The sequence below is a fragment of the Alnus glutinosa genome, chromosome 2 (assembly GCF_958979055.1).
Source record: "Alnus glutinosa chromosome 2, dhAlnGlut1.1, whole genome shotgun sequence".
In the NCBI taxonomy this organism is placed as follows: Eukaryota; Viridiplantae; Streptophyta; class Magnoliopsida; order Fagales; family Betulaceae; genus Alnus; species Alnus glutinosa.
Genome location: NC_084887.1, coordinates 23,067 through 43,839, shown reverse-complemented (window position 1 = coordinate 43,839; position 20,773 = coordinate 23,067).

The following is a 20,773-nucleotide window of genomic DNA, read 5'->3' as shown; positions in this document are numbered from 1 at the left end:
TTTTTTATCTTTTCTTTTTTTAATTCTTTTTTTCTTTTCTTTTTTTTTATTAAAAAAAAAAAGAAAAAAAGAAATGGGATTAGATTTATTGTTTACTGATTTAGATTATTAGGTTATTTAGGTAATTTATGTTAGGGCCGAAAAGCCTTAACTTCTTCCCCCTTCCGTCTTCTTCTCTTTCTTGGTTTCTCCTTCAAGCTTTAGCACCGTGCTGCCGCCGTCGCCACCCCCTCTTCTTCTTCCTCCCACTAGACCGGCTTGACGCAACGACGCTCTCTCTCTCTGCTCTTCTTCAACGCCGCTCCTTCTTCTTCAGTTTCCAATGAATGGCAGCGGGGGCGTGGGGGAGTTTGGACTGGGATTGGGGCTGGGGAGAGCGCAGTTCGGGGACATTAGCGGTGCGAATCGGGACGTTTCGGGGAGTGAATTGAGTAATCCAATGAGTTTGGACCTGAGAACGAATCACGGCGGTGGTGGTAGAGGCAGTGCTAATGGCGGTGGTGCGAGGAAGCGGCGTGATTTGGATGATCACTAGTCCGCCAAGGGCGTGTGGTATGTGTTCGAAGTTCATCAACTTTTCTTTATTAGCTTTCTTGGCTTTGCTAAATCAATGGACAAATCTAGAATTGATTGAATGAATTGAGAAATGGGTATCCGAGTGAAATAACTTATAAATCATGTTTTAGTTCCCAATTTGATGGTATGTAATCTGATTGTATAATACCATATGGAGTTCAGAGAATGAAAAACCCCTAAAACTAAGTGTTAGTGGATGTTTACATTATTTAGCTTAGATTATTAGGTTAGGGTCAAACGGGTCGTATATGCGACCCATTATATTAAACGGGTTTCACGGGTCATGTCGGGTGACCCGTGAAATTATCGTGTCGTGTTTAGAGTTCCGACCCGTTAACATAAACGGATCGTGTTTGGGTCTAACTTAAACGGATCGCGGGTCTTAACGGGTTGTAAACGGTTGTGTCGAGTATTCGTTTTGCTAGCCCTAGATATGATTGGATCTCCTACCTACCTATATCTTGATTTCTTCTTTCTTTATTTATATATTTATTTTTTTGTTCTTTTTCTATTTTTTAAGATGGGACATTTTGTTTTCAATTTGCATAAATTATATATATTTTTTATTATATTAAAAAGTTAATAAACTAGAATCCTCTCAAATTATTTATTTAAATTTAAAAAAATTTGAACATGTGATCGTAAAAAATACTTATAAAACTCACATTTCTACATTTTTAGAAAAAAAAAAAGTCAGATAAATACTTTATGAAATTTTTACCAAACAAAACCATTTTTACTTTGTATAATTTTCTAAGTACTAAAAAAAATACTTTTTAAATTTGTTAACACAATTTTATACATGCCCTTAATCTTACTCATCCAAGTAAAACGCACAACACGTGGATATTTGGTTCCCTTTAGAGTTATGGCCATTTTAGAGGGAGGGGGTGGCGCAGTTTAACTTAACCTTCGCCTCCCTCTCTCTCTCTCTCTTTTGAAATGGTCAAAAGCCGAAAACCATTGCTCTTCCTGTCTGTCTTGGATTCTTGGGGCTAACCCCGGGCTTTCATGTCAAACTAAAGCTAACAACAAAGTCAACCATTACATGCAAAGGTAAAGGTGTATTCCATGAAAGCCAAACAAGACAAGCAACAAAAAATGACAACGATTTCCAGCGCAAAATCTTCGCCGTCCACTTTGCGGGGTTTCCAAGGCATATCAACGGTTGGGACCGTAGGAAAGACGAGCACGTCAAGTGTGGGACAAGAGGATAATAGCTAGTTTCCGTACGTGGAATTTTGGAATCCATTTTACATCTCTCAATCAATTTAATTCATCACGTTTGGTTTATTTTTATTTGTAAATTAATCAAGGAATTTCCCCGTTTGAAAACCAGTTCCCCCTCCCCTTCCCTTGGAGTTTTTTTTTATTTTTTATTTTTTTTATTTTTTTATATTTTTTTTAATGATTAGAAAATAAAATTGATATAATATAAAATTGAAATAATTTATATGAAAAAGTGAAAAAAAAAATTGTATTGTAGTGAATTTTTTATTTAAAAAGTAATAAAAAAAATGTTGATGTGATATAAAAAAAAAAAAATTAAGAAAGTTTTGAAGTTGATGTTTTTTTTGAGAGAAGTGAAAAATAAGAAAATGAGAAGAAGAAGTGGTTTTCAAACGGGGCCTAGCTCCATCTGTAGACTTGTAGAGACGGTGGTCACGGTGCCGACTCTTGAAAATGCACAACGGAGAGTACAAGCTAGCTATTACTACTTTTCATCTATCAATGTCATTCTAATTTTGTTTATTTATTTTTTTTCCAAAATTATACAGATTATTATAGAGGCAGTTAACCTAATTTTTTAAACTTTCTTAATATCTCTCCACAATTTTAGTCAATCAATAATCAATGAGATTTGTTACTTGCACAATAGATTGTGCATTTGTTGTGCACAACTTGTTGTGCACCAAGCTTTTCCCATAATCAATCTCACGATGCTCTCAATCTTTCACCTCACGCACGTGTTATAATTAAGTGTCAATTTCTCCTAATTATTATTGTTTGGTAAAAACTAGAAAGTGTGCCCAACTCTTAAATGTGTTGGGCTCTTTAAGTGTGTAATTTTTTTTTTTTTTTTTAATATTTAAAATTATAAATATTGAAAAAATTTATTTTATAAAATTATGTATGAATCATTGAAGGGTAAATGTCTAATAAATCCCTGAGTCGGAGCGCCATTTGAATTTGATCCTTCACTTTTTGAAAGTAAATATTTGGTGCTTAACTTTTTTGCAAATTTGAAATAGGTTCTTCCGTCATTTTTCCATCCATTTTTCTAACTATCGTTAGTGCCACGTCATTATTTTTGCCACATCATCCTAAAATATTATTTTTATTATTATATTATAAAATTAATTAATTTTATTTTTCTTTTTAAAAAAAAAATGAAAAGGGTTGGTTTGGGGGTGGCCGCCACCACCGGCAGCAGCCACCCCCCTTTGGAAGTGGGGTGGCCTGCGAGCCACCCCTAGAAGTTGCTGGCTCCACCTCTGGGGTGGCTCGCCACCTCCCCACGCACACTGCATCATTTGAATCATATAGAAGATTAACACTAAATATTCCCCAATCCGTTCAAAGGTGAAAACGAGAGCCATTTCTTATGAAACTGACGACCTGAAACCTTGAAAGCAGAGACGAAAAAACCCTAGGAACAGAAACCCGGTGAATCCCAACGCAATCGAGATGTCCGAATGGATTTCGAAGGCGTTTGTGGCCGTACACTAGTTAATAATTCCATGTAAAATTAACAAAATATATATATGAGAGAGAGAGAGGGTTAGGGCAGAATCACACAACTCAATTCAAGCAAAATGCTTGTGTTGCCTCGATAGAGTGTAGATTTTCGTTTTAAGAGCGATGCAGAATTAGATATACTCTTCGTGGTGGTTGTGACTGATTCTCTTAAACCAATCATTTCAATTTATTCATGTTTAAAAGATCTTAAATTTAATTGTTACGCCTTTCTTGAAACCCAATTAGAAGAAGAATCTGTTTAGTAAATTGACTTTGATTTCTTGGTGATTCTTTTAGGTGATTCTTCCGATAAGTAATCCGGCCTGGAGTAGCCCTTCGACAATTAGAGAATTTGGGCTCGTTAGATAAGTAATCTTCTGACCTTTTTCTCTTCTTTGTAGTTGTACCCAGTGACTTGTCACCTTCCAAGAAACCATCAAACTTGTCCAAAAGCCCTGGAAAGCCTCTAAGAACACCGACAACCAGAGGGTTCAGGTCATCCCTCTCAATCTCTCCAGAACCGTAACGGCGATAGTGGGTCAAGAACTCGAGGAATGCAAATCAACCCAAGTTGGAGTTGGATGTGTTTGTTGGAAGTGCGTTTGGTTCATACTTGTTTGAAATTTGGGTTGATGGAATAGGTAGAGGAGGTGTACGAGGGATTGCCGATGAGGGATGTTGTGCTTTTGAATGCAAATTCCGTCCATTTTTCTGCTCTATTGCTTGCTGTGCATAAGGTGAGAAAAGAATAATCACTGGCCAAAGAATCCAGTTCAACCATTCAGAAATTTAACAAACAAATAACCAAAATATGTTAAAAGGGAACACCACCAAGCGCAGATCCATGATTCTGACCAGGAGGGAGAGACTGCTTCAACTTGTTATCCTTCTCTTGGTCGAACACGCAAAGCGTGTAGAGGTACTTAGAGCAACGGACCTTGAAATCTTTCCTTCTTGTAGTGACAATGAAATCTTTGATCTCGTGAATTTGCTTAGGTTGTGGGTTAAGCTACAAAGAACAAAAAACACTCACCGGCGACCATTGGAGAACTCACCGGCCCTAGGGGTGGCGCTGGCCACCTCTGGGGGTGGTTCGCCCCTCCCCAATGGGGGTGGTTGCCACCCCAGACCCCCTATTTTTCTTTTTTCTTTTTTTAAAAAATAAATTTTAAGTTTTTAAATTAATAATTAAATAAAATAATAATATTTTAAGATGATGTGGCGAAAATGCTGACATAGCACTAACGGTGGTTAGAAAAATGGATGGAAAAATGATGTAAGGACCTGTTTCAAATTTGTGAAAAAGTTAAGCACCGAATACTTACTTTCAAAAAGTGAGGGATCGAATTCAAATGGCGCTCCGACTCAGGGATTTATTAGACATTTACCCTTTAAAGAATTTGAGACAAAATTATAAAAAATTGAATAAAACTTAAGTAGAATATGAATTTAAAAAACCTACTCAAATATATTTTTAAAAAATAATTAAAAATAAAATGCTATCCAAACTTGCCATTGATTTGGGTTTAGCTGAGTTCCTTATTTTCAAAACTTGAAAGTTGCAACCAACATGGTGAATAAATAAAGGAATCTAAGCCAAGTATATTTTGCTGAAAACAAATTTAAAAAAATTCTTTTGTTTTTTAATTTGGTTTGAATATCAAGAATCTTCACATAATTTTATATATAGTTTATTATTTTTTCAATTCTAGTGAAACTATATATATATATGTATGTATGTATGCGCGCCCACTTCTAGGCCATAGTTGATGTTAGAAATAAGGCAAAAAAGCCCAGATGTTTTAAATACTCTTTTGGTGAAAAATAAGATTTGAAAATTCCCTTCCCAAAAAATTGATGACTATTGGTTTTCCAGTTTTAGTGAAGCAAAGTATCCGAGTCCAGCTTTATGCTACAATTGACATTACAACATAGAACTCGGAATTTGTGGGTGGGGCCAAACACCTTTTGTTTTTTTCCTATGATGGGGAATTTCGTCCTAATTCTCCAATTATTAGTATGCTATCTTTTTCCTTTATTTGTATAATCATTTATAGTATTCAATTTACTGGTTCATTGGTCAAACATGAATTTAATAGTGTTTCTCTTTTCTTCTTCTTCTTCTTCTTTTTTCTCTTCGTATACTCAATTTACTGGTTCAAGTTTTCTAGAGCTTGGTTTAGACCCCAAGCTGTTCAAACACAATATTCTCAATTTAATATTCAGTCAATTATCAATTCAGTTAACACAAATATTAAAACTAAAATCTAAGAAAGCAATAAATCAATCAACCCAAAGATCTTTTGATAACGAAGTTGTAACCTTTTAAAGAACTACTTAAAAGTAAAACCACTCTAGCTAGGAGCCAACCAACTTCAAAATATAATCCATTATAGAAGACTTATGTTACAAATTGTTATTATTTATAAAACTTTTGTAACTTTGAAGGCCCAATCTGGTAACCCTAGCAAACAACATATTCACCTCCCATTGCAGTTCCTTTGGAACCTCTTGCTTATTTCTATATGTGAAATTCACAAGGTTTGACCCCATAGCACAATTGTACAGTAATTTTAATCACAACATCTGCAGCAGTAAATTATGTAGCAAGGCAAAAATATCCAAACCACAAAGAATACTCATCACATGCAAATCAATCGTAAAACACAAGGATTTGTTAACAAAGTGGAAACTTTTTGAATAATACATTAAAGGTAAAACCACTCTCAAACAGTCAAACCCAATAAAGCAATCCACCAAGAAAGATTCAAAGTATAGTCAAATTACATTTACAACCATTTGTAACGACTTAGATCTTTGTATGTAGTCAAGCACCACCACTTGCCTCCTTCCACAGCAGCTCCAACTACTCACTGGGCAACTTCCATTTTGGTCTCCTTACCGACTGATGTGGTATTTTTAAAACAAAAATATATCAATAATAAATTATCACTCGCAATAGTATGAATCCTTATAGATAAAGCTATATAGAGGGTATCGAACCTCAAGGATTGCAGGAATGCTGTTATCAAGTTTATGAATATTAAAAATAACTTAAGAATGAAAATTGAAATATAAGAGAGAGAGAGAGAGAGAGAGAGAGAGAGAGAGAGAGAGAGAGAGAGAGAGAGAGAGAGAGAGAGAGAGAGAGAGAGAGAGAGAGAGAGAGAGTAAGGTATTGACTTCATCGCTATTCGCACATCAATGGTTAATCATATTTAATCAAATAAATTCAATCTATGCATTTTATAAATAAATAAGAAAATACCTTATTAAAGAATAAGTATAATCCATCTTCAGTTAGCACGGACCGTCTACCTAAATTACACTAAAATAGGGTGTAGTACGATCCGTCTTCCCTAGGTATGGCCTATCTAACCATTTTGATCATATGTCAATTAAAACCGTTGTATAATTGATGAGTGCCAAATATTGTATATTTGGACCCCTTAATTCACATTTGCTAAACCTTTAGCTTTGTCATTTTTTAATGTTTTTTTGTTAGTTTTTGTATCTTGGTATTTTGCAGGTTATGGAGAGAAAACAGTAGTTTTAAAGTGAAAAATGCAAATTTTGGAAATCAAAATCGGATTGGATTAAATTTTAGGTTCTGCACAAGTCATAGTATTTTGACCATAACTTTCAGCTCAAGTATTGGATTAAAGTAAAATTAGTGGCGTTAGAAAGCTAATTCAAAATATTACAAATCATTGTAAAATATAATTTCATAATTCGAATGTCTGCTATGTCATAAGTGCCCCGCAATATAAGAATGCGAATTTCCTTGTTCCTGGCGGCTGCAGACACTTCAAACCCTAGCATTCTTTTCTCTTATTAGGGTTTTTGATGGGTAGATGTGCCATTTTAAAAATATGGCCATAAACTCTAGCGTTCTTTTCTCCTATTAGGGTTTAGAGGGGTAGATGTGACATTCTGTAAAAGTTAGGTTTAACCTAATCTTCTGCTATAAATACCCACTACTAGGCACCACTTAGAAAACATCCCAACACTGTACCTAGCAGCAGTTGGGTTCTTTAGCTTCTATTCTTTGTAAGTTTTTATTTTTATGTTCTTAATAAAATTTAGTATTTTCTTTTTAGTGATGAGTAGCTAATTTTTCAACTAAGGTTGATGATAAAACGTCACATTTGATAATACTTTCATTCTTGTTATTTTATCTTATGTAACTTCGATATTTATCAAATTATTGTTCAAGTCCAATATTCAATTAATTGATTTATGTCTTTTGATTGAATGATTATTTTTGAAAAGTTTGATAGTCAATGTGTTTCAACTGATGGATACATCGAATGATTTAGTTGAAAGGTGATATCCATTGTGATTTTTTTGTCAAAACGGATACATTAGATGATTTAATTTCAATTGGGTATTCGTTGTGATTTATTATTAAGTTGGATTCATTGAATGATTTAATATAATTTTTACAGAACCTTGAACAATGAATATGTCTTAATTGTTTATCGGGTGTATGAATAAAATACAAGAATGTGTTATTTGATATGGTGGGGTGGATTCTAAAACCTTAGTGTTTTTTTTTTTTTTTTTATTGATTGTTTTTAATTCATTTTTATTTAGTTTATTATTTTACATATAAAATCCCAAAATTTGGAACTAAGTTAAGATAAAATTAGTTTATATATAAATTATTTTTTGCAACGCAATTCCCTGTAGATTCGACCTCGTACTTGCACATACACTATAATACAAATAATTCTTGCGCTTGTGAGTATTAAAATTTGCACATCAAGTTTTTGACGCCGTTGCCGGGGAATTGTTTTGTCTGTGGAAATTAATTTTTTCTTAAATTGATTTTATTTTTCTACTAGTTTAGGTAGATTTTCGTTTTATTTTTTTTTCTTCTTGCAATTTTTGTTTTTGTTTTTGTTTTTGCTTTATTGTCTAACAAAAAAAGAAAAAGAGAGAGAGAGAGAGAGAGAGAGAGAGAGAGAGAGAGAGAGAGAGAGAGAGAGAGAGAGAGAGAGAGAGAGAGAGAGAAAACAAAAAAAAGAAGAGTATCAGTCATTATTTTGCAGCTTTGGTGAGATAATCCACGGAATTGTGCTCAAGCACACCAACGCAAAAGGCACCACCTGTTGCAGATCAATAGCTAAAACTTTTGTTGGTTTGTAATTGGCTACATTCCGTTGGAGAAAATCACTTCATTGTAATGATGTTGTTTAATAGGGATTCCGCTATTCAGAAGTGCTTCTAGAAGATTCTGCACAATTTGCAAGTTAAAAAATTCGGTTCCTGTTAGCTGTCCAGACGACGTGTCATCCCGTCCGGACGGCCAACTGTCCAAAGCATCATCCGTCCAGACGACGTGGATTCCCATTCGGACGCCCTTCTGTCAAAGCATCATCTGTCCGGACGTTGAGAACTTTCCGTCCAGACGCCCATCAGTGTCTAGAAGCCTCAAACAGTTCAAGCTTGCATCCGTCCGGATGTAATGGCAAATCGTCGTCCGGACGCTCTTCAGAGTTCAACAAGATCCCAGTGTTCCAGCGCATCCATCCGGAAGACGTGGTTATACCGTCCGGACGCCATTCAGTGTTTGACAAGTATTAGGGTTTCTGCCTCAAGACACATTTATGGGAAGACGGCTGCTACCGTCAAGACGATGTGTGATCCCGTCCGGATGATGTCTTCTATAAGGCAAGACGTGCATACCAAGTTCAACCGTCCGGATGTTAGCCTTCATGGTCCGGACGATCAAGCTTCATTTATAGAAATTGCGTGCACCAGTTCAACCGTCCGGACGTCAGCCTTCAGGGTTTGGATGCTCCAAGCCTTATTATGGTAATTACGTGCAGCCGAAGTGCAACCGTCCGGAGGCTAAGGCAACTCTGTCCGGACACAGCCTTCTTATGGAAGCTTTCAGTGCTATTTTGAAAGGCGATTGCAGTTGACCGTCCGGACGCTCGGTCAAGCCGTCCGGACACCCTCGGGTATTTTGGTCATAACTTTTTACTCAAATATCGGATTGGGAAGAAATCAGCATCGTTGGAAAGCTAAGAAAAAGTTTTGTAAATTGAGCATCCGTCCACGGAAAGATTTGCCCGTCCGGACGTCCCTGCAGAAAATTCCAGAATTACTTTTCGGACAAGAAAAACTTGGCCCGTCCGGACGGCCCAAGGCTCCCGTCCGGATGTGCGTGCCTCAGAATCCGTTTTTGACTCAATTTTGGGTTTCCTAAGCCTATAAATAAGAGGCTCTAGGTATGCTTTCAATACATAATTCAGTGGTGAATTCTCTACAGCTTAGAGAGGGTGTTTAGGGAGATATTGAAGATCTGCTAGCTCTCTAGCTCTTGCCAAGTGTGTGATTTGATCAGCTGTGAAGTCTATCTTAGGGGTTGGCCCTAAGGTAAAGGATTCCATTGAAAACCCCTTCAGTAGGAGACCTGATTGGGAGGCGTTCATGTTGGGTTACTCGTTAGAGAGCAAGGTATGACTACTGCATCAGGGGTATGTGAGTGTTACTACTTTGTATCTGGCTTTGTCTTCTGAATAGTGGATATCATGGGTTTGGCTTCCCCGGAATGGTTTTTATCTTAATTGAGTTTCCACTTCGTCAACAAAATATTTGTCTCCTTTAATTCCGCATTTAATATTTTGTTGCACACTGTTCACACATACTTGCTAAATTTAGAAGTCCATTTAATTTTTCAATTGGTATCAGAGCGGGCAAACTTCGTTGACAGGATTTATTTCCTGAGTGTGATCCTCATCTCTTTGTGACTCCTATTTTTTTTATTACACCTTTTATCATGGATTTCTCTCAGTCATCTGAAGAAAATTATGATATTGAGCTCTCTAAAATTTTTGCAAAATTCGATAAACTTATTTCTCCAAAAGAGCTCAAAAAGGTGAAGCAAGAAAAAGAGTCTTTGATTGTTCAATTATCTGAATCACATGCTTTGATTGACTCTTTGAAATCTGAGAATACCATGCTATTTGACATTATTGATAAACTTGAGAATAAATTAAAAGAATTTGAAGATCTCTTGAAAAAATTCTCTAATGATAATTTAAAGAGCATGTTTTGTATTCATTCAGATATTCCTAACAAGCCTAGTTCAATTGTTGATGATTATAGTGCTTCTACTTCACATGCTTTTGATTCTGAATTAAATTCCATTATTATTAAGCCCGTGATAGTAGACATTGCTTGTTTGGATAATTCTTGCTTGAATAATTGTGTGATGCCCAAGTCCAAGGAACCAGGAACACGAGGTAAGTTTGTTCCTACTTGTCATAATTGTGGGAAAATTGGTCATATCAGGCCAAATTGTTATTTATTGAAATCCCACACGCCTTGGATTAAGCAGGATGCTATGAGGAAAATTGAAGTTGATGATTCTTCCTCATTAAAATATGTCCCTCCGCATAGGAGATATATAAAAGGTAAGAATAATGTTATTTGTAAGAATGCTAACTATAATTCTGCAGAGAATGTCAAGAAGCATTCAAACAAAAGAAGCTTGCCCACCTGCCATCACTGCGGCAACACTGGTCACATCCGACCCAAATGTCCACAGCTCCAGGCTCAGAAGTCGAAGGTTCAAAGGGAGCTTCCAGCAAGAGCTACATCAGGCATTCTACCTTCGACAACACATCAGGCTCCACGGCATCAGCAACAGTTTGTTCCTGCCAATCAGAGTGGCAAACTAAAGAAGAACAAATCAAGGCGCTACAAGAGAAAGCTGCAGAAGCTCAATGGCATCCATGGCTATGAAGGATGGCTAAGCCTAATGCAAGGAATGCTAAAGAGAATGGACAACATGGAGAAGACTTGTAAGCCACCGCTACTGGTCAAGCAGGTATGGGTCAAGAAGGATGGGACCATTCACCCCCTGAGGGGGAGTGGACTCATCTAGTAAAGGTGAAGTCTCCCATGCTTAGGGTTTTGGTTCCTAAATCCTACTGCATGTCAGGTATGTTTGCATTGCATAGTTTATCTTGTCATATCTTATTCATGCGTTGCATTCTGTTTGAGGAACCGTTTATTTTATCCCCTATATTTTCTCTTGTTGTCTTGAGAAAACTTCTGCAGATATTTTTTTTTGGGGATGACAGTTAAAAGCACGTCGGGCGGTTGCTTTTTTGTCTTGGTATTTCTAAACCTCTCTCCATGAGGACAGGTTTGGTTTTACCTTACATGCTAGGGAATAGATGTCATTTCCTTTTCCATAAGCATGTCTTTGTTGTTTTTGTTCTCTGTCTCATTTTTCAACCAAAAAAAAAAAAAAAAAAATTGGGGAGAAGATGCGGAACTTTATTTCTTTCTTTTGATAGCTTTTCAGATATTGCATGTGTTTTCGCCTGATATCTCAGTTCATTGTGCATTGATTAAATATGCTTATATATGATTGAAAGTTTATGCATGATATCTGCTAAGTTTTCCTATTGCATCTTAATGATAGATAGTTACTTTCCTCATGCGATAAAAATGTGCACTATCTAAGACTCTCATAAGGTACATCTTTTCCTTCTCTAACTTTTTGCTTCTAGAAATTCTAGATAAGAGAAGAGGTTTTTGATAAGATGGCCAAATTGACCAAATGCAAGTTGAACCTAGAACCTAAAAATTCTGGCATTCTCTTTAGGTTGTAGCATCAAAAGAATCAAGCAGTTACTTTTATGAATTATGTGCGAAATATGTATATTTTCTGCTTATGTGCTAAAATATGCCTTGTCCTTCATGGTACAAGTAAAATATTTACCTTGTCCTTCATGGTACAAGTAAAACAATTGGATCTGCATCTTAGGGGGAGTGTATCAGATGAGGGTGGCTAGGCCCTAGTACTGAATAAGGTTTGACTTTTGGCTGATCTTTCATTGATTTTCTCTCTTGTTTGAAAAATCTGGTTGCTTTTTGTCATATCAGTGAATTTCATACCTTATTGGAAAAGTCTTCACACACACACGCATTGCATGAGTTGAGTAATCTATTTAAAATTTCTATCTGCAGGGAAATTTATGCTTATTGAATACTTAACTCTCTTTTATATCTTTGCATATTTTTACAATGCTATTTGACTGTTTTATCAGTTGATTATACATGCGTGTTCTAAAGCTAACTTTAGGGAAAAATATTTTTCTGCAAATTTTTCTCCAACTTCAGATTTTCAGTGTGAAGCGTCCGGACGGACCCATTCTTATGTCCGGACGAGCGCAGTCTTGCCGTATGCTATCCTAGTAGTAGCCGTTCAGATGGTTAAGTGACATGTTCGGACGGGATTTCTACAGGTTTAAGACTTGCGTCTCTTTTGTTTTTGCCATACACACATCTCTACATTTTTATTGATTTATCATGGCATGTTGTGTGTTTTTCTCGTGGATCTCTCCTGCGATTTTGGCATTCTTTGCACATCTTTTCTCATCCCATGATCTTCATTGTGTCTTCCATTATTCTTTTAAGTTTTGTGCTTTTAGAGTATTGGAATATTAGTTGGGATATTTTCTTGAGATAGTGTGCATGGAAATTCTATTATGTCTGAGTGTTGGGTGGATATTGTCATATCTGTGCTATTTGGATTGCTATATTTGCTTGTGTAATTCGTGCGCATCCAAATTGAAAGTTGTCATAATACCACATTCTTTTTGGAACTAATAGGAACTAATATTTCCATGTGGTGTTATGTTTGGATAGATTTCTGTTAAATCCTTTCAGGAATATGTTGTCCAGCAACTCTCAGCTCAATATATGACAGATGGATCCTTTGGAAATCTGACAGTTGTTGAAGTCGGATGTTCAAAATTTTCAAAGGTCTTGGGATTTAAGATGAGCCTTTTCCCCTAGCTCATACAGAGCCTTTGGTAGCATTCCCTCAGATCTGCATCAGTTAGAGGTTTAGTGGTGAATCTCCTCATTTATCTTGCAGACCAGTTGCTTAGAGAATGTCAATTTGCTGATAACCAGTTTCAGGCTTTGTAAAATCAAGAGATTGAAGGTTTTCCGTCCGTGGTTCCCGGCTTCTTGAACTAGAAACCGAAGTAGTTCAAATCCAGCTTTTTATACCGATTTCTCTCCGTTAATTGATTTCAGTGGATCAGTAGGATTTGATATTTGGAGGATTTCTGTTCCTCTCTTTTGGGCCACTTGCAGACTCTTCTCTATTTTCCTATTGTTTTGGATTTTAGAACGTTTTTGATTGTGGATATTATTACTCTGTTTACCCTTGTCCTTCTGAGACATTTATGGGGAGTATTTTTTCATTACTCTATTTTACCCTTTGTCCATTTGTGACAAAAAGGGGGAGTAATTTTTGATTTGGACCTGCATTGTATTTTTAACCGGTCAAGTGATTTTTTGTCCCAGAATGGCCAAAGGGGGAGTTTGTTGGTTTGTAATTGGCCACATTCTGTTGGACAAAATCACTTCATTGTAATGATGCTATTTAACAAGGATTCCACTATTCAGAAGTGCTTCTAGAAGATTCTGCACAGTTTGCAAGTCAGAAAATTTGGTTCCCTGTCAGCCATCTGGAAGACGTGTCATTTCGTCTGGACGCCCAACTATCCAAAACATCATCCGTCCGAACGACGTGGATTCCTGTCCGGACGCCATCTGTCAAAGCATCATCCGTCCGGACGCCCATTAGTGTCTAGAAGCCTCGAACAGTTCAAGCTTGCATCCGTCCGGACGAAATGAAAAATCGTCAGGACACTCTTCAGAGTTCGAGAAGATCCCAGTGTTCTAGCGCATCCGTCCGGACGACGTGGTTATACCGTCCGGACGCCATTCAGTGTTTGACAAGTATTAGGGTTTCTGCCTCAAGACACATTTATGGGAAGACGGCTGCTACCGTCCGGACGATGTAGGATCCCGTCCGGATGATGTCCTCTATAAGGCAAGACGTGAATACCAAGTTCAACCGTCCAGACATCAGCCTTCATGGTCCGAACGATCAAGCTTCATTTATAGAAATTGCGTGCACCAGTTCAACCGTCCAGACATTAGCCTTCAGGGTCCGGATGCTCCAAGCCTTATTATGGTAATTACGTGTAGTCGAAGTGCAACCTTCCGGACGCTAGGGCAACACTTTCCAGATGCGGCCTTGTTATGGAAGCTTTCAGCGCTATTTTGAAAGGCGGTTGCAGTTAACCGTCCGGACGCTCGATCAAGCTGTCTGGACACCCTCAGGTATTTTGGTCATAACGTTTTACTCAAATATCGGATTGGGACGAAATTGGCGTCGTTGGAAAGCTAAGAAAAATTTCTGTAAATTGAATGATCAGACGGCCATTACTAGCGTCCGGACGGAAAGATTTGCCCGTCCGAACGGCCCTGCAGGAAATTCCAGAATTACTTTTCGGACAAGAAAAACTAGGCCCGTCCGGACGGCCCAAGGCTCCCGTTCGGACGTGCGTGCCTCAGAATCCGTTTTTGACTAGATTTTGGGTTTCCTATGCCTATAAATAAGAGGCTCTAGGTACGCTTTCGATATAGAATTCGGTTGAATTCTCTACAGCTTAGAGAGGGTGTTTAGGGAGATATTGAAGATCTGCTAGTTCTTTAGCTCTTGCCAAGTGTGTGATTTGATTAGCTGTGAAGTCTATCTTAGGGGTTGGCCCTAAGGTAAAGGATTCCATTGAAGACTCCTTTTAGGTAGGAGACCTGGTTGGGAGGCGTTCGTGTTGGGTTACACGTTAGAGAGCAAGGTACGACCACTGCATCAGGGGTATGTGAGTGTTACTACTTTGTATCTAGCTTTGTCTTCTGAATAGTGGATATCCTGGGTTTGGCTGCCCCGGAGTGGTTTTTCTCTTAATTGAGTTTCCACTTCGTCAACAAAATATTTGTCTCCTTTAATTCCGCATTTAATATTTTGTTGCACACTGTTCACACACACTTGCTAAATTTAGAAGTCCATTTAATTTTTCAACTTTGCCAAAAAAAAATTATTTTTGGTCCATTTTGTGAGTTTTTAAGTTTAAGTTTTTTTGAAAAAAAATTTTGGTGTATTTGTTTGTGCGTCTGTGTCAATTTTATTTTTATTTTATTTAATTTTTGGTTATTTTAACTTGTAAAAAAAATAAAAAATTGCTAGTGTGGTCTTACGGCGCTATCCAAGTCTCTATGCAAGTTCTGGCTAAGAAAGTCTTGGGACTTAAGAGGTCCATGTGACCCCCCTCACTTTCCTGGGAACGAACCTAGGCCCTTGGAGAATTCTGTCTACCCCACTTGTAGTTTCTTTAGTTGGAAAAAAAAAAAAAAAAAAAACTTGGTTCATTTCTTTTGTGGGATATTTACATACTAACAAGTGATTGTAAAACATGAATTATCACCCATATGGACCATGTTCATATTGCTTTGATCCTTATCATAGTGCTAGTAATTGTCCATCACGGGGACAATTCTACAATCCTTCTTATGAGCAAATGAACACAAATTTCTCCAGCCTAGGGTTCGACTCAAATTACAATTTTTACAATCCAGACTGGAGAAACCATTCTAATTTCTCGTGGCAAACTCAAGCCATGGGAAATTGTGCTACCCAATACCATGATCTGCACCACCCCGAGAATCCGTAGTTCAATCACCAATCTTCTCCTCCTTCATCCTACAATTATTAGGGACAAGAATTATCATTGGAAGACACACTCAAAGCATATACACAAAAGATGAAACAGAATATACAAGAGCTTAAAGAAGCCAATTTCTCCAACTCAGGGTTTGATTCAAATTCTAATTTTTACAATCCGGACTGGAGCAACCATTCTGATTTCTCATGACAAGATCAAGCCACGAGAAATTATGCTCCCCCACACAATGAATTGCACTATCCTGAATATCCGTAGTTCGAAAACCAAGTCCTTGATCCTTCATCATATAATCCTCTTCCTCAACAATTATCATTGGAGGACATGATGAAGGAATTTATGGAGAGAATTGGCCAACCCACCATTCAAGTGGCATAACCAGAGTCATCATGGGAAGACACATTCAAAGCTTTCATGCACTCAAGAGGTTAAGAATGTCACCATGGTCGATAGTCCAGCCATTCGAGAGATCGAAGATGCCACTATGGCTAACACTTTAGTGATTCAAAGGTTGGAAGGGCAACTTAATCAACTGGTTGCTGAGTTAAACAGATTGGAGGAAGAAGAGCTTCAAAGTTAGCTGATGGCAGGGCATTACATGATTGATTAGGATGATTCTAGCAATCTTCATCATGAGCTTGTCCAAGCCACCGCCACATTTGGGAGTGAGGTAGTTTTTAAGGAAACTATTAATGAGCCATGTCTTAAATTTCCTTTAGGAGAGAGCTGTGATCAATTTGAATTCGACCTTGACTTGGTACCTAAGCAAGATGAGGCTTTATTGGATTCCACTTTTGAGATATGACCTGAGAATGGGGAAACCACTGAGATATCATTCCCCAACACATCTTCATCAGCGGCTGAGGAGGAAGAGAAAGGAGAGCACTTGGAATCTGTTGAGCACCTTGAGGACATTGAGCCCTTGTCATATCCAAAATTTTTCACTGACAAGGAAATGAGTACTGAAGCTCATTCCTTCATCACAATCCCTCTTGAGACATTTCATGAGCCCCAAGCTTCAGTTATTCAATGTCTCCAAAAGCCATTTTCTGCTAAAAGCCTCAATGATCGATGCACATAAGATCAAAAATCTAGGAACCATCGTCCTACAAAGATCCTTCGAAGCAAGCAAGTTGGCTACCTAAGAAGGCGACACATTAATCCAAAGGGGTATCAAATTTCAAAGAAGAAAGGGTGGAAGGGATTGGTTGGACATCCGCGTGATCGGGGAAGGTGTTTTAAATTTTCTTTTCCCTTTTACTTTCTGTACATTTGATTTCTTGTTATTTGATTTTTGTTTCTGACAACAATTAACCTTTTTATGTTTGTTTCTATGAGAAAATGTTGCTGTTAGCTTTGTTGACAGGTGTTTGGTGTTTAAGTTTGGGTGACTCCCTGGCCTTTTTCACACCTCGAATATTCATTCCTTTCTGGTAATGTATTTCTACACTACACATTGAGGACAATGTGTAATTCAAGTTTGTGGGTATGAAAAAAACCCTCTGTTTGTTTGTTTGTTTGCTTATTTTTAGTTGTCTTTTTGTTCTTAAAATTTTGCAAAAAAGAAAAAAAAAATTGTTGTTGTCAAGTTTGAGTTAAACCGTGTTAGTTTTTGGCAACATTCTGTTGACAAAATCACTATTATGTAACGTTGTTGCTTTCACAGGGATGCCGTATATTTCTGAGTCTTCAGATATTCAGAGTTTATTTCTCTGATGTGGAAAGGGCTGTATTATGACAAGTTGCAAGTGTCACAAGCTTAATGAAGGCTATTTCAATGTTCAAAGAAGATTCTGTGTAGATTCCAACTCAGAGAAGTCGGATCCCAAACAACCGTCCGGACAATGTGGTGTTCCCTTCCGGACGCTCTTCAGTTAGCAACATCCGTCCGGACGACGAGAACTTTCCGTACGGATGCCCATCAGTGTCTAGAAACTTCGAACTGTTCAAGATTGCATCCGTCCGGACGTAATGGCAAATCGTCCGGACACTATTAAGAGTTCAAGAAGAATCCAGTGTTCAAGTGCATCCGTCTGAACGATGTGGCAATACCGTCCGGACACCATTCAGTGTTCGACAAGTATTTGGATTTCATGTTCAAACACGGATCGAGAAACAGCAATCGTCCGGACGGAAGGGCAACACCGTCCGGACGCATTTCAGGCTTCTAGGAAGATTTCTGCGAACATCTTAGTGTTTTTATCATAACTCTCTGCTTGAGTATCGGATTGAGACGAAATTGGTGTCGTTGGAAAGCTAAGAAAAAAATAATACAACTTGAACATCTGGATGGCCTCTGGAAGGCACACCATCCAGACTGAAAGAGAGTAGCATCCGGACGGCCTCCAAGATTGCGCTGTTCCTAAAAAGATATCGCAGAAATCCGTTCGAACGGGGCTAAATGCCGTCTGGACGGTCCACAGTCAGAGTCCGTTTTTGAACAGATTTAGGGCGCTGTTTCTGAAAGGATATCGCAGAAAACCGTCCGGACAAGGCTATTTTCTGTCCGGATGCTTGACAGATAGTCCGAATCTCAGTAGTTTTTGAGGTTTCTTGAAGCCTATAAATAGGAGGCTCTAGATCTGTGTTTTATACAGAATTCGGTGGTGAATTCCATAGGGCTTTGAGAGGTGTTTAGGGAGAATCGAAGATCTACTAGCTCTCATGCCGTTGCCAGTGTGTCTTCAAGTGTTCGCATGAAGTCTATCTTAGGGGTCGGCCCTAAGGTAAAAGAATCCATCAAAAACCCCTTCAGGTGGAAGATCTGGTTGGGAAGCGTTCGTGTTGGGTTACACGTTAGAGTTAAAGGTATGACTACTGCATAGGGTTATGTGAGTATGAGTGTCTTGTAACTAGCTTTGTTTTTGGATAGTGAATTTCCTGGGTTTGGCTGCCCCGGAGTGGTTTTTTCTCTTCATAGAGTTTCCACTTCGTAACAAATATCTTGTCTTATTTAAATTTCTCATTTAATACATTTGTTTGCACACAAACATACACACTTGGTTTGTTTTAGAAGTCAATAAATATTTTCAATTGGTATCAGAGCAGGTTACACTTGTGTTTTAGATTTATTTCTTAAGTGTGATCCATGACTTCTTCTAACATAAATCTTCATGAGTTCTCTGAAGATGATATTTATGATTTCTTTAAAGATACCCTTTTGATAGGTAAACTCTTTAAGAAATCCAATAAAGAACTCAAGAAGATTAAGCAAGAAAAAGAGTCTTTGATTTTACAATTATCTGAATCAGATGTTTTGATTGACTATTTGAAATCTGAGAATACCATGCTTTTTGATATTGTTGATGTACTAGAGAATAAATTAAAAGAATCAGAAGATCTCTTGAAAAAAATTCTCTACTAATAGTTTGAAAAGCATGCTTTGTATTCATACAGATATTTCTAACAAGTCTGATTTAATTGTTAATGATTTAAGTACTTTTACTTCACATGGTTCTGATTCTGAATTAGATTATGTTGATATTAAGCCTATGATAGTAGATGCAGCTTGTTCTAAAAATTCTTGCTTAAATAACTGTGTGAAGCCTAATTCCAAGGATTCAGGAACATAAGGTAAGTTTGTTCCTATTTGTCATCGTTGTGGGAAGGTTGGTCACATTAGACCAAAGTGTTATCTGTTAAAATCCCACAGACCTTGAAAGAAGCAGGAGGATTCCAAAAAGGTCTTTATTGGGAAAACCTCTTCGGATAAATATGTCCCGCCCCATAGGAGGCATATATCTCAAAGAAGTAAGGACTTTGTTATTTGTGAAAATGCTAATCTTAAATTGGCAGAATCTTTCAAGAAGCATTTCAGCAAAAGAAGTCAGCCTACCTGCTATCATTGTGGTGTCTCTGGACACTTCAGGCCACACTGTCCTCAGATCCGACATCAGCAGCCTCGGATGAGGAAAACAGAGCAAAAGACAGGTAAGTCTAGCTCTAAACCTTCCAAGCATCATCATGCTTTTCAGCAACAACGACATTATCCTCAAAAGGGTTCTCCCTCATGCCGTCTATGTGGTAAGTATGGCCACACCAAGGCCGAATGCTTCAGAATGAAGCCTCACAAGTCCAAGAAGAAACAGACCAATGAAGGGCTTGTCAACATGATGAAGAGTGTCCTAGTCAAACTGATCAATTTGGACATGGCTCACACCCCAGCCTCACAGGTAGAGAAGATATGGGTAAGGAAGGATGAGACCATTCACCCCTTGAGGGGGAGTGGACTCACCTAGTAGGTGAGGTCTCCCATGCCTAGGATTTTGGTTCCTAAATCCTAGTGTATACTAGGTATGTTTGCATTGTATTGATTGTCATATATTATATCCTATTTTTGCCTTGCATTTTGTTTGAGGAACCACCTTTTCTATCCCTAGATTTTCTCTTGGTTGCTTTGAGAATTTTCTGCATGTACATTCTAGGGATGACAGAGAAAGCATGTTGATGAGTGCCAAATATTGCATATGTGGACCCCTTAATTTGCATTTGTTAAACCTTAGTTTTGTTATTTTCTGATATTTTTTGTTAGTTTTAGTATTTTAGTATCTTGCAGGACTTTGAGAGAAAATAACGATTTCTACGTGAAATTTGCAAATTTGAAGAGAATTATATTTTGTGTTTTGTCTAGTTGAAGACACACATGCATCACAGGTGGACAAAGTGGGACACACGTCTCCAAGGAAATTTCCAGCTCTACATGTAATTAATTCCCAGCACCCAATTCATGCAACTCATGCACAAACCAGCACCGAACAGGAAAAGAACGTGGACTTTGAAGGGCAGCAGCTGGAGCACCGAGAGATACATGATTTGTCTTTTATTTCTAAGCCGTGCATGAGGAGAATTCTTTCCATATATACCTGGGCACCGAATCGTGATTCTCAAGG